Genomic DNA, 14254 nt, shown 5'->3' on the forward strand with positions numbered 1-14254 from the left:
ATAATTTTTAAAAGCCTACTTGAATTTACATGCATATCAATATCCCCAGCAAAAGGAGAAAGCTGCGTGGGAAAAAAAAAAAAAGCTATGGATTTCCACCATGCCCAGGGATACACCAGACTTTGTAAATAATCTTGCCATTTGGAAGCCCATTCTTGGTCTTTAAAGTACTTAAAGGCTTTGAAAAAGTGCTCATAGGTGAAACAGCAGGAAGCATCTACAACCGTTTCAGAGGGAGCCTTCTGCTTCCAGGAATAAAGTCACACATTTACAGGTGCTTCCTGTTTTTTCAAACACCTTGCCCACCTTCTGCACACCAGGCTTGCATTCTGAAAAACGTCAGCCCCACAGGAAGCTGCCTGCAAATTCAGGGAGCCCTTCTGAGTCTTAACGAGGGCTTGAATATACTTTCAGAGAAATGCCAGCAAAAACTGTAGTCATTTGGGGAAGAATAAGTCTGGAAGAAAAATACACAGAGGACTAGCACCAAGAGGGTGAGAATATTTTTTTCTGTGAAAATGCTGTCTGCAAGTTACGTATTTAAACAAATACATGTGTTTTCTTTATGTTTTGGACTGCTGTGGGTGGAATTAGGAGAACTGACTGAAAGTGGGTGGCGGTTGTCATTTCTCTGTTGTAAGGGAGGAAGGGGAAGGAGGAAGGTGAAGTGGAGAGTGGGAAGGATGGCTGCATGTCTGGAATGCCCCAACTAAGCTCAGGGGAAGAATTACTAGAAGAGCTTTTCTAGTTCAGGATGCTCACAAGCTTGTCCTGAAATTTCAGAGCTACCATCTTGAAATGATCATGTAGAGTGTTGATTAAATTGTGATAGTGTTCACAGTGAGCTTTGATTAAACTATGTTGTGACCGTGCTTAACATGGTCACAGGTAGACTTGGAATGAAAATGGCAGGCTCCATACTCAGTTTTCAAATGGGTTCAGAGAATAAGTTGTTCAAGGTAATGAATGACAAATCACATATTACAGGCAAGGAATAATCTCGGGTAATAAATTGATTTTTTTTTTTGGAATTAAAATTCGAAACTGAAGAAATTAGTAATTTCTGGCAACAATATTGGTTTAGCTCCCAAGTTTTATATTTACTTTTGTTTTTTCCACTTTTTTCCCCAATCCATACTATCAAATTAAGTTGAATTGCATAAAGATTTTTGTTTATTAAATTGACTCTGATGCTCTTTTTTCCACAATGAAATTAAAATCAGTAACCCCAAAGGTAAGCTTCTTCCAGTTAATTGGCAAAAGGGTTGGATGGGAGAAGTTTCCTCTGCTGGGATTCAAACAAATATCTGTAACCTACACTGGACTGAATTGGTCCACATACATCCTAAAGACGGTAGCAGTAAATTAAAGGAACAAAACTAAGGCTGATTAACTTCCTTTTGCTTGCAATAACAAAGACGGAAGAACTAGAATGTATTATGCTAAGTGAAATATCAGTCAGAGAAAGATTAAATATATAATTTCACTCATGAGGAATTTAAGAAACAAAAGAGATGAATATAGGGAAAAGGAAGGAAAAATAAGATAAAAACAGAGAGAAAGGCAAACCATAAGAGATTCTTAAAATACAGAGAACAGACTAAGGGTTGCTGGGGGGTATTAGGTGGGGGGATGGGCTAAATGGATGATGGGCATTAAGGAGGGCACTTGGGATGAGAACTGGGTGTTATATGTAACTGATGATTCACTGGGTTCTACTCCTGAAATCATTATTATACTATATGCTAACTAACTTGGATTTAAATTAATTTTTTTTTAAATATGGAAACACCTGAATATCTTATATAACAAACAAAACCTTTCAAATACCTTTTGTTTGGAAAATTTTATACATCTAAGAGTTTGAAAAACAATGATTTTTTAAATTGTAAAATCTGTTCACAAGAATTTATTCCTCTTCCTGCTGTCTCATGTAGTTTGGTAAAGCATCTTGTTACCGGGGAGAGTATTTATTGAGAATTACAACATGTAAATGCTACAGATTCAAAGAAGTCCTTGTCCTGAGGAACCTGACTTCCTCTCTGGACATACATGTGACACAGGAAAAAACAAACAAGCAAACAAACAAACAAACAAATGACAAAGGCAGACAGGATCCTAGTCACTCGGTTCTGTCACTAAATGTCTCTGGGTTTCAATTTTCTCATCAGCAAAATGAGAAAATTGGATGAGGTATTCTCTGAAACCTTTTCTAGCTTTAAAATATATTGATTCTAGGGTGCTTGGGTGGCTCAGTTAAGCGTCTGACTCTTGGTTTCAGCTCAGGTCATGATCTTGCGGTTCACAGGTTTGAGCCCCGAGTCAGGCCCTGCACTCACAGTGCCACCCAGACACCCCTGCAGCTTCCAGCTTTCAAGTAGGTCTATATGACTCCTACTCCTTGCCCTTTGACCCCATTCTGTTCTCTCAGTCAGTTCCTTTATGATCTCTCTTGCTTCCAGGTCAACTTAGGCTATATGGCCAACTATCTCTAGTATTAGCTCCCATGATCCCATTTCTTTGCTTATCTGCCACCCAACGATCCCATTACTTGTTCTCGCTAATTCTACTCCTGAGCTACCAAGCACTGTTGTAGAAAATCAGAACTGTACCGAGTGTGTCTTCGATGCATTTGTTCTTTTTAACTCCAATTAGACTATCGCTGACACTCAACCATTTTTTGAAATTCTTCCATAATTACCTTCTTAAAATTTTCACCACTATTCATTTTCTTTATCCTCAGATTCTTACTGTTCTTTTACTTCTGAAGGTATCTTACATCCCGTATTCCTAAAAATTTTGATGTCACCTGATACATATTTTCTCAACCTTTCCTATCATTTCACCTCAAATTTATGCTATATCTTCACTCAGGTACCTACTTAGCTAACATTTAAAACATTTATTATGATCATTTATTGTGATCCACATGATAATATGATACATCACTTAATCTTTTCAACAACTTTGTGAAGTAAATACCATCATCTCTATTTTACAGGTCAATAAGATGTGTGCCCAACACCACCCAGCCAACAAGGAACAAAGCCAGGATTTAAATTTAGACAGTTGCAGCTCAGAGCCTACATTCTTTTTCCTCACCCTGAGGGGAAGCGGGAGAAGGAGTGTTTGTGTTTGGGTGGGGGGTGGGATTTGAACATAGATAGATACATATTATCTTATATCCAAGATCAATCTGTCTCTTCTTCCTCTGCCTTCTACAACATCCTTACTCATCTACTCAAGGACTTTATAACTGCTGTGTCACAAATCACCTCAAAACTTGGTGGCTTAAGACGACAATCATACAGCATTGCTCACAACTCTAAAGGTAAGCTGGATCTTTCTGCTCGCGTGGGCCAGTGTGGCTAATTATAGCTGTATTCACTCACATGACCAGCTGGAGGCTTGCCTGGGACAGAATGGTCTAGAATAGACTTACATGTCTGGAAATCAGCCTAATGTCAGCTGGGTAACAAAAGTGGCTAGTCCATGTGTCACTCATCATCTAGAACATCCATTAGTGATTACAGGGTCCCCCCCAAGGGCCAAAAGGGAGCGAGCCTTTGTGTGCAAGCACTTTACATGTCTCTGTTTGCCTCACATGTGTTATTGTCCCATTCTTCAAGCACAGTCATGGTCAGGCCCAGAGTCACCAAAGGGAACCACAACTACAAAAGCCTACAGACTTTGATGAATTATATATCACCCTCTCTCTTTGATCTCTCCCATTCTACTGACGCCTTCCCTTTATCTACCAGCTTGGTATAATATACCATTTTAGAAAATTTCCCTCCAATCCCGTTATCCCCTGAGGTACTATGTAGCTGAGTCCATGAGTATTAGTGATTGAATCACTGAAAGTTCTCTGAACTGACTTCCATAGAAAACAATGATAATGAAAGGATGAGGTAGTTCAAAAATATACAATTACCACAATAATTGTAAAGAAATTAGACAAACAAAAGACTGATTCAGGGAGGAATATTGTTTAGAAATGTTAGCGTAGGGTGATAATAAGGAAGCAGAGTGACTTTTAGTTGGTTACCTTTCTGTTTTTAAAGTCTCTATAGACAATGCACCCCATGTTACCTGTGCCTGAGAAAGATGCTCCCACTGCTTGGTCCTTGCACACCAGCACACCATGTTCTTTCTCCTGAGCCTTAGTGAGGGTGCAAGACATTTAACCCTGAAGTTTCATCACCTTCTGTATCTCAGTATGTTTTTAAAAATGACAAAAAACACCCTAATTTTTCTCTGGCTTTCCCTAAGCTCCATTTAAAGGCATATATACTTTCAGCTTTATGAGAGAGTACATAACTGCCCTGTGCTTTTCCAGCACCGTGTGAGAGTTTCCATTGCTCCACATCCTTGGCCACATTCATTTTAAACCTTTCAGTTTAACAGGTATAAAATAGTATATATTTTAATTTGCACTTCTGAGCTATAAAAGCCTTGCATGCTTCATTGTACACAATACTGAAGTGAAGTTTTTTGTTTTTTGTGCTACATCCCTCAGCCTAATTTCTTTTAGGACTAATCTCATTCCTTTCAGTCTGTGATCTTTCAGCTGACAAATGAGTCACCAGTTTTTTTCTGGGTAAATATACCTCAAAGCAGGTGTTTACTTCACACAGTAACAGACAAGGTAGATTGTCTGCGTAAGTAGAGGTAATATGGCTGTGCCTATTCTAAGGTTCAGAGAACGTCCCTTGATTTTGTCTACAATTTTTGTTCCCTAATGTCCTCCCACCAGCTGGTAACCACCAGGAGCAGCCAAAGCCGTGTGTAAGGTTGTATTTGTGACATATGCCACTTAGCTTAAGAAAATGAAGTTGCTGTAAATCTGATAAAGATGTGTTTTTGTCACTTTCCTACCCTTGCACAGCAGTGAGAGATTTTAGACATGAACAGAGCTCCACTGGACTTGAATTGCTTTGATAAATCTCAGGTAAGCATCTGAGTTCTAGGGCCTCTTTCAAAACAAGAACTTCTTTTTCTTTATGTTTTAGTTCCAGGATTTTATTGGGCAGATGAAGGCTGCTTTGTTCCTTTAGAAAACCTCCCTCTCTGTTTATGTAGCTCCTCATTGACTTTCCTCTCTTATCAAGATTTGGAAGCACAAACTGGTGTTCAATTCAGTGAAAGCATCAAAGTATCCAGCAATGTCAGATTAAATAGAACATTATATAGTTATCAATAGACATTTTGAAGCCTTTTTAAAAAGGTCATTGAGGAAAAATGTCCATGAAATAAGGAAAGGAGTCAGTGGAAATTTGTATCTATATCTATAGATATTTGTCAGTTATGTTTCTATCTTACAAATCTATTTATCCACCTATCTAGAGAAAGGAAATATGCCAAAATATTAACAGTGAGTATCTTTGAGTGAAGAGATTATGAATTCGTAAACACTTAAACATACATTTCTGATTTCCAATAGTTCGACCATGAACATGTATTTTTGTAATCCAAAATGATTAGAACAAGAAGTACTTATTAATAAAAAAATAATATGGCAAAAGTTCTGGCAAGACATTCTTATACTATGGAAGCTTTGAGGCAGTAATTTAATATATACGATTATTTATTCTTTTGCTCTCTTTAGTTTTACATTGGTTTGAGAGAATACTAATGGAATTGTAACTTACCAGATATGTTTTGTAAACATACATTCAGTAAATTCAGACATGTACAGGCAAGTCTGGTAGCCTGCTGGGTCTTTCTGCATGAAGGAAAGAGGGTCTTGGTAATGAAAAGTTATTATTTCCTTGGAGTTGACGGTTGGTTCCACAATGCCCTCCCCAAACCCCATTCACTGTGGCATCGGGGAACATTTTAATCTCTCAGGCATTGGGTGGCATTCCAGGTGACAAAGACGCACATCATTACAAGAGTTAGAGTATACACGCTTAGTTGGGGGTGACCTTGGGAATGAAAAAGAATTCAGTTACACCCTCATACAATAACAACAAGCTTCCTACTCCTTCAGAGAACAGCCATTGCCCTCAGGAGAGGAAGCTATGAAAGATAATGAGTTAAATTAATGCTTATTAATCAGTTGATACAAAGAAAATAAGTCAAAAGTCACTCAGTTTCATTAATATCATCAAAACACCATTACATCCATCTAGAGGCCCGATAAAGAGAGACAGTAGATAGGTGATGTCATGAGGATCTCCTCCCCTTCTTGAGTTCTTATTGCATTATAAAAAATATCATCAATTCATTTCTTAGATCAACAAATCTAGAGATTTTTAAAATATGGTACTTTATTTTAACTTATTAAAACCCTATGTACAGTTTCCTAAGACTAGGGGAGAATTTAAATTTTGCAAAGCAACTGAGCATGTATTTACGAAATGTGTCTAGCACTATACTACATATTGTGGAGGCTAAAGAGATAAGACATTCCCTCTAAAGAAAGATCTTAGGACCTTATTGGGAAGATAACAATACACATGCCCATGGCATACAAACAATATTACATAGTCCAGGAGGTATGGTAGGGTGAATTATTGATGAAGAAAGTGGTCTATTGCAATTTTAGAATATAAACTCTGGATTTGGCTCCCCTGAAAATATAAGTTCCATTCCTTTTATTACTATTGGGCAAGATACTTAGTCTCTGTATTCCTCAGCTTCTTCATCTGTAAAATAGCAAAAAATTAAATCTGCTGCGTAAAGTAATCCATATGCCATGTATTCAGAAGAATTTCTGACACATAGATGGTACTCAATAAAAACTGGCTCTTACCACTGCCAAAGGTAAAGAAAAACAGTTCAGAGAATACATCTGATACTTGTAAAATATCAATCGCCAGGATTGGACCAGGGTTTTGACAGAAAGTGATGCCTTTTAGAAATGGCATGATCAGATTTCAAAGAACATTTTTGGGTTTGCATTTTATAAAGGCCAGGGATTATTCATCCCAATGACAGCTACAAATCATTCCCATACAGAAAAGAAAGTGGAAAAAAATAGGTCAGGTGATTATTTTCTTAAAAAAACATCTCAGATCACTTATTTGAGGTTTCTCTTGAAAGTTTGAAAAGTTTATGACCATCCACAGCTCATGGTGGTGACAATCCTGAGGACATAGGAAAGTCATTTCCCCTGCAGGAAGAAAAAAAATATCCTATAGGAGAGATGAGTATGCCAAGAAGCCAAAAAAGGTAAGAAAATAATATCTATTCATTCACTCAGTCAACAAACATATGAAGTACCTACTATGTAAAGCATGGCACTAGGATCGAGAATCTAACATTAGTCTGTACCCTCAAGAGTTTAATGACAATTCAGGGATAAAATAGAATGTAATGAAGGTTAGAACAAGTCCCTCCAGAAGGCACGCAAGGGGTATATATAGCAGGGATTCGGACAGGCCTCCTGGAGAAGATGCTGTCTGGATGGGATGCAGGGGGACGAAATACTGCAGGTATTCATTATGGCTAGAGTGTCAGTGTGGGAAAGCATGGCATGGAACTGCACCTGGAGACTGAAGGAGGGGCCGTGTGAAGTTCTGCCTTTATTCAGAGACCCAAGGGAACCCAGTGAAAGATTTAAAGAAGGGAGATGACATTTAACCATTTTTATTTCTGTAAGATCACACGGGTTGCACCATGGAAGCAAATTGGAAGGTGGACCAGAACTGAGCGTTTATGAATTTTATAGCCAAAAAATCTTGTGTAGTTTTCTGTCCATATGAAGTCTGTAAAATGCAGTGAAACTCACTCTCTTTTAAATCTATGTGGCTTGCTGGTCCAGTCCAGTGCTATCACCCATCAGTCAGTCCTTGTCAGACTCCCACTCAGTTCCCTATAATTAGTGATACAGCTGCCACAGGAGACAAAGAGGAGGAGAATGAGGTATGAACTTTTTTGTTTGTTTTCCTTCTCTTATCTAGTCAGTGTAAGGAATTTCACTAGTAATTTCTTTTTCTTTTGACAAAAACATTAATATAATTTATTAACCTATCAGCTTCCCACCCCCCCCCCCGAAGATCTTAACGTGGCATTATGGTCTATTTAAGTGGTTACCCAAAATATTGCATTCCTGATGTTGATCTATGTAAGAACGATCCTGCGTTGTTCTTAGTTGCAATAAAACAAAACAGACAAAAGCAACCCAAATATCCATCAAGAGAAAATAGATAAGTCAGCTTTTGTCAAATCACACCATAGAGTTTATATATGAGCACAAGTGAAGGAAATACAGCTGCATACTTTATGAGAGATGAATCGTAGGTGTATAATGTTAAATGAAAACCACAGGTCTCTGAGGGCCACGCACAGTATAATATCATTTTTATAACACCCAAGAACAAACAAATCTGAATTACTTATTACTTAGAAATATATGGATATGTAGTAAAAGCAAAAATAAATAGCCAGAAAATTATAAAATAATCAAGTTAGTATATTCCTCAAAGAGGAGGAAGGTAGGAGCACTGGTAAGGAGCACACAGACAACTTCAAGACATTGACATTGGTAAAGTTGCAGTTCTTGCCTTTCGGAATGGCATTGATTTCTTAATTTTGAAAACTGTGCTGTATTTAAGTAGAATGTTAATATTTAGGGAAGCCGAATAAAAGGTTATGGAACTTTTATACTATATTTTATACAATTGTAATTTTTTGTTAATCTGAAACTATTTCAAAGGAAAAATTGAAAAAATGTATATTAAAAAGAAAAACCATTCCAACCCCCTACCATCTCTGGTTACAAAATTTTGTTTCTATTTTTTTATCTTTTTATTTTTTTTAATGTTTATTTATTTTTGAGAGCCAGAGAGACAGAGTGAGAGCAGGGGAGGGGTAGAGAGGCAGACACAGAATGGGAAGCAGGCGTCAGCCTCCCAGCTGTCAGCACAGAGCCTGAAGATGCAGGCCTCAAACTCATGAACTGTGAGATCATGACGTGAGCCAAAGTCAGATGCTTAAACATCTGAGCCACCCAGGTGCCCCCAAAGTTTTGTTTTAAAGGGACAACTTAACACCCTCTCAAAATAAAAGGATACTTTTTTCTCAAAATAAAGATGTTAAAAACATTTTCCTTTATGAAAAGGTAAAAAATATACATAGAAAAATATTGTGTGTGTATATATATATATATATATATATATATATATATATAGAAGAATTCAAGTGAAAACACAGCAAGTCCCCAGGTTTTACCACCAGAGGGCATAAGACATTAAGAAATAGGGCAAACAAAGCACACTGGCTTCTGAGATTCTCTGATTTTGTGGTTTGAAATCTCTCTTTAGCTACTTCCAGAAATAAACTTATTGGGAAAACAATAAGTCCTGAGGCCAGGACGAGATTAGGAGGAAAAATTTATTTTTTTGTTAAGAATGAAATTCTCAACCTTGTTCTCAAAAGTGCTCACCTACATCCATTTATTAATTACATTATTGATTTAGATTAAGCACTCCATTCAACACTGAAATAGGTTGGAAGTAATAAATTGTGATGTTTTCTCTCCTGGTGATGTTTAAGAAAAACATTGGCTGGCTAATGCAATCCAATCTAGAAAACGAGGGATGAACTAGTCCAGAATCAATGAGGCCAAGGTCTTTGAGTTCGGTTTGTATATGGACCAATGAACATGTCTCTAAATCACTCTGACCAGTAGATGCACACTGTGGGGTGCAGAGGGAATGGAGAGAGAGTCCATACACACAGGCACCAGCCCAGCCCTGAACTGGAGAACTGAATCAAAATGAGTGTTCATCTTATTGATGTTAGGCTGATGAAATCTCCTTACATATGCATGGTATTTTAATCTTGAAGTTAGAAATTACTTGGAGTAAAAATTTAAATTTTCCTATTCCTCTTACCATCATTCCCCCAACTCTCTTATTTCTACCTCCTTTCTCACCTAAGCCCCACCCCTTTTTTTCTTTGACTGATACATACATGGAAAAGGTGAATGGTTTTAATTTTAATGGTTTAAAAGTTATTTCAATTCTGCCAATAGTTTTTGCTGAAACAGTTTGAATGGGCAGGTGATAGGAGGCTTGGACTTGGACCCAACTGGTCTATCTCTAACCTCTGCATGACACGGCACCTTACTTGGGTCTTTGTACTCAGGTCATTTCCTCCATGGTGCATAAAAATACCTAGTGTTCATTTCATAGATGAGGAATTTTGAGAGAAACTGTTTATGTTAGTTGGAATCAACAGGATATTTCTATATCCCAAACCATCCATGTTGGTCTGAGGATGATCGTGACTAATACTGCACTTGTATAGCTGGAAATACCAGTGTACCACGTCTTCCTCCCTTGATGCTTTCAAATCGCTCTAAAAAGGTAAAAGTAAACTACAGAGCTGAGACAATTACCTTGACAATTTAGCCAAAAACTGTAAGTATTCTCGATATAAGGGCTCAGGGTCAGGAAGGATGGTGTGCGTTATTTGGAATACTTATTTATACTGTTCTCACATATTTGAGATCATTGCAATGTTGCTTTTTTACTTTTTCAGAGTAGTCCCAAAATGCATTGTCCAAAAAATACTAAAGTCTTTTTGTATTGTTGTTAATAGAGCTCATTATTTCATTTCTACTTTATCACCTTCAGTCATAAGGTTAAGTTTTCTTCTGTAGATATGAGAGCTGTTGAGCCCTGGCTCTAACTGATACATGAAAATCATCTTTTGAATCTTCCAATTCTGACTGTTCTTACTGCTGTGATACCTTTAAGAGCCAAATTCTTCTTTAATGCAGTTGAGTGGAGTTTTCAAAAACAAAACTTGCCTTCATCACATTTTGGTTGACCCAGGACCACCTCAGTGTGAGCCCACGGAAATTAATCCTATTCTTTTGCTTTAAGCATCTAACTTCTGTGAGTCCATATTGGAAATGACACCGAGAAAAAAAAAAAAAAAACACACCATGAGCTTAACAGAGTTCACTTTCCCAACTCCCATCACTCCTTTGTCTGCCCATGTGCCCCTCAGGATCCCAGATCACATTCCTCCTTTCCTGAACTCAGGTCAGATGGATTTCTTCCTTTCTCCAGCTTGAATGCCACCTTTGCTCAAATGCTTACAGAATTCTATTGTTTTGGGGACTTTCCAAGGCTGAGTTAGTTTATATGTAGCAACTATTTGTAGGGCAGCAAGGTTTTGCTTACATCCAAGAACAAAATGTTAAATACTGGATCTAACTGGATAGAATCTTGTCCTAAGGATCCAGACTGAGACTGAAGTTACACCCCTCACACCTGGGTAGGCTTCGATATGTCCCTCAGGTAGCAGGGCTGGAAACTCCAAATACTACCTAGATGTATGAAGAATATGCAGCTCCTTTATTTTCTATCATAGATTTACACATCTTCATTAACATCACCTCACTGGGTACCAGTATTAGGGTTGCCAATATTAGGCATTAGTGTCTCTTCTCTTTTAAATGGGTTCTTCTCTTTCCAACTTCCCCTTTCTTCCTCTGCTCTTTCCAAAATGGGGAGGAGGGGGCTGATGTGATCACATGGCAGCAAGGTCAAGGCATGACAAAGCCCTCTAGATCCTCAGCGAACAGTTTGGTCCCCTCCCAGCTGATGGGTCACTGGGTCTAGATGGGGCTTTTGAATATTTTCCTGGCACATACTCTGGTCCTGACCATTTGCCTCTGGGGTATCTTCTCCCACTACAGCTCTTTGTGCATCCTCGGGCCTCTGCCAATTCTCTGGTCTTCTAAGCACCAACACATCCACTCATTGAGGCCTAAAGGACCTTTTAGAACCCCAGGAGTCAAAGTTCTGCCTCATCCATCTAGCTACTTGCCAACACCACGGTTACTCTATCATTTCGTATGTTGGCAAAGAGCCTTTGCCAGAATTTCAAGCAGTGATAGGGGAAAAATTGGAGTCTTCTTTGAACCTTCTGAGCAGGATGCATATACTGAAAACCTGAGTCCCTGACTTTTCCTTTCTTGCTTAGCAGCTACAGATTGGAAGAGAAAACATCCCATTACCTATAAGGAACTTCTTTTTATATCTTCTTTGCATACCATCTTTTTATGTATTTTCTGAGGTGGTATTTTGTAAGTCTCTTTTTCTAAAGGCATAGCAGCAGACAGGTTGCAGAGAGAGAAGCTAATTCACCGACAAAGAAAGATACATCTGGAGAGATTCCAAAAATATTCTCCCTGTCACACCTAACTTGTATATAAGTTTCAGTTTTCTTAGCCAAAAAAAAAAAAAAGAAAGAAAGGAAAAAGGAGAAAATAATACCTGGGCCCACCCTCCAAGAGTAAAGAGCTTTGTCTCCCTCTTGAAATCCATCTGGATAAAAACTCCAGAAAATGGAATTTTATAGGCATCCATTTCATAGAGGGCTTGCCCTCTCAAAAAGTCTATGCTAGCACATAATCCTACCTGCCAGATTAGCCATAAAACAGCATGTGACACAGATACACACGCACACGGAATCATTCTCCACTTATACCCTCCCTCTCTTTGGAAATGTCCTTCAACCTGTGTTAGGCTCAAACAGCAAGATGCTGGTTAAAATTTCAATGTAGTTACAAGTCTAATGAGTTGACTTTTCTTAAATGATTCAAAAACCTTAAACATACAACTGACAAAGACAAGAACCTTTGAGAGAAAATTACTCACTCAATATTTCGTGAGCATCTACTATGTGACAAGTATTGTCTTGGGTTCTTGGATACATCAGTGATCAAAATAGACCCCAAACCCACAACAAAACAAAGGAGGCGGGGGAAACTTTTGGAGATCGTGTATAAGTTTATAGCATTGACTGGGGCAATGGTTCCACAGGTGTATACTTACCTCCAAACACATCAATTTGTATACATTAAATATCTACATTTTTGGACAGTCATACATCAATATAGCAGTTTAAAAATAGGCTATGACCCTTACGCTTATATCTGACAAGAATGGAAAAAGGGTGAGAAAAAGGTAGGCAGATGATAAGCAATATATTAAAAGTATACATACATAAACAACATTGTACATTAGGAGCAGACAAGTAGATTAACAGGAAAAGTAGAATACAGATTGTTACAATGATAGTTACTGTTGTATACTCATTTAGCATATTAAAAATTACTGGCTCACCTATTCATATTTCTCAGTTAGTCCAGACCTTCTAGTGTCAAGGTACCTTTAACCAACAGGGGAAGAAATATTGTCCCAGACGACAAATGTTACAGTTTCCAGGCTATTATCAATTAATTAATTGTGGGCCCTGGTTGAAATTTCCAGAGTGATTTAAACTTAATCCAGTAGCCATTTTTTTTGCCTTTCCTGCCTGCCTCTCTCCTTTCTAGAGTCACAGGGTACTTGTCAGTGGGTCTTTCCAAGACCACATCTTTCACACAGTTTTGGTTTCTGGCAATCTGTCATGTTTTCCTGAAATGATACGTTCTTAAAGGTTTACTTGGCCCACAAGACATACTGTTTTCCTTTCGTTATTATAAACAATTCTGGCATGATTTGTTAGCATTATAATCAACTTATGCTTGTTAGTATCCCTTGATAATTAGTCCAATCATCCAAGAGGCTTTGTTTCCTAGAAGATGAAAGACTGAGTTTACTCTAGGTATGTGGCGAATCTATCTCCTTTCAACCCTCGATTTCTACACGTTTTCCTACACTTCTGTTCACAACCTTTCTTATTCTTGGTATGCTTCTTACTTTTTCATAACTCCTAGTATTACCCGTAATTCTCTTTACCTTGCCTACATACAGGAAAGGTAAAGATCTAAATTTAATAAAGGACCATATAGCCAATAAAAGAAACCAAACACTCACCTATGTCAATACCACAATTCTCTTAAAATCAATAAAAATTAAGCATATCTAATTATGTTCAACCTTCTTTCACATCACAATGTCTTTTGTGAACTTCACCCGTTCCCATTTGACTATCATTATAGATTCATGGAATCATGAACTAACCTTGTTTATGACTAATTATTTTTTAATGCTCAAATGGTTTTGAGTTAGATAGTGGAACTACCTCAAAATGGACTCCATTGTCCTTTCAACACTATTCTAGGTATGTTTAAAGCATCCCTGCATTCACACAAGAGTTAAACGTTTACCTAGTCTTTAAAGAGCTCTGGCTCCTTTTAGTGGAGTGTTAGAAAAGAACAAAGTCCCAGACATTAGAGAACACATTTGACATTTATTTCTCAACCTCTTTAGTGATAGAATATGTTAAGAGTCCACATGTATATTTTTAGTTTAGCTTTGATTTCCTAAGTCCATTTTATTTT

General features: G+C 37.7%; 1 long non-coding RNA gene across 1 annotated transcript; it reads left to right on the forward strand.

Annotated features, from left to right (window-relative positions):
• The first annotated feature begins 344 nt into the window (after positions 1 to 344).
• On the forward strand, positions 345 to 8615 carry LOC123591056. The gene is made up of 5 exons (XR_006709095.1): positions 345 to 494; positions 2309 to 2377; positions 3002 to 3331; positions 4889 to 4951; positions 7074 to 8615. It is a non-coding gene; the product is annotated as an uncharacterized LOC123591056 (long non-coding RNA).
• Positions 8616 to 14254: the final 5639 nt, after the last annotated feature.

Source organism: Leopardus geoffroyi, chromosome B4, assembly GCF_018350155.1.
Source record: "Leopardus geoffroyi isolate Oge1 chromosome B4, O.geoffroyi_Oge1_pat1.0, whole genome shotgun sequence".
Lineage (NCBI taxonomy): Eukaryota > Metazoa > Chordata > Mammalia > Carnivora > Felidae > Leopardus > Leopardus geoffroyi.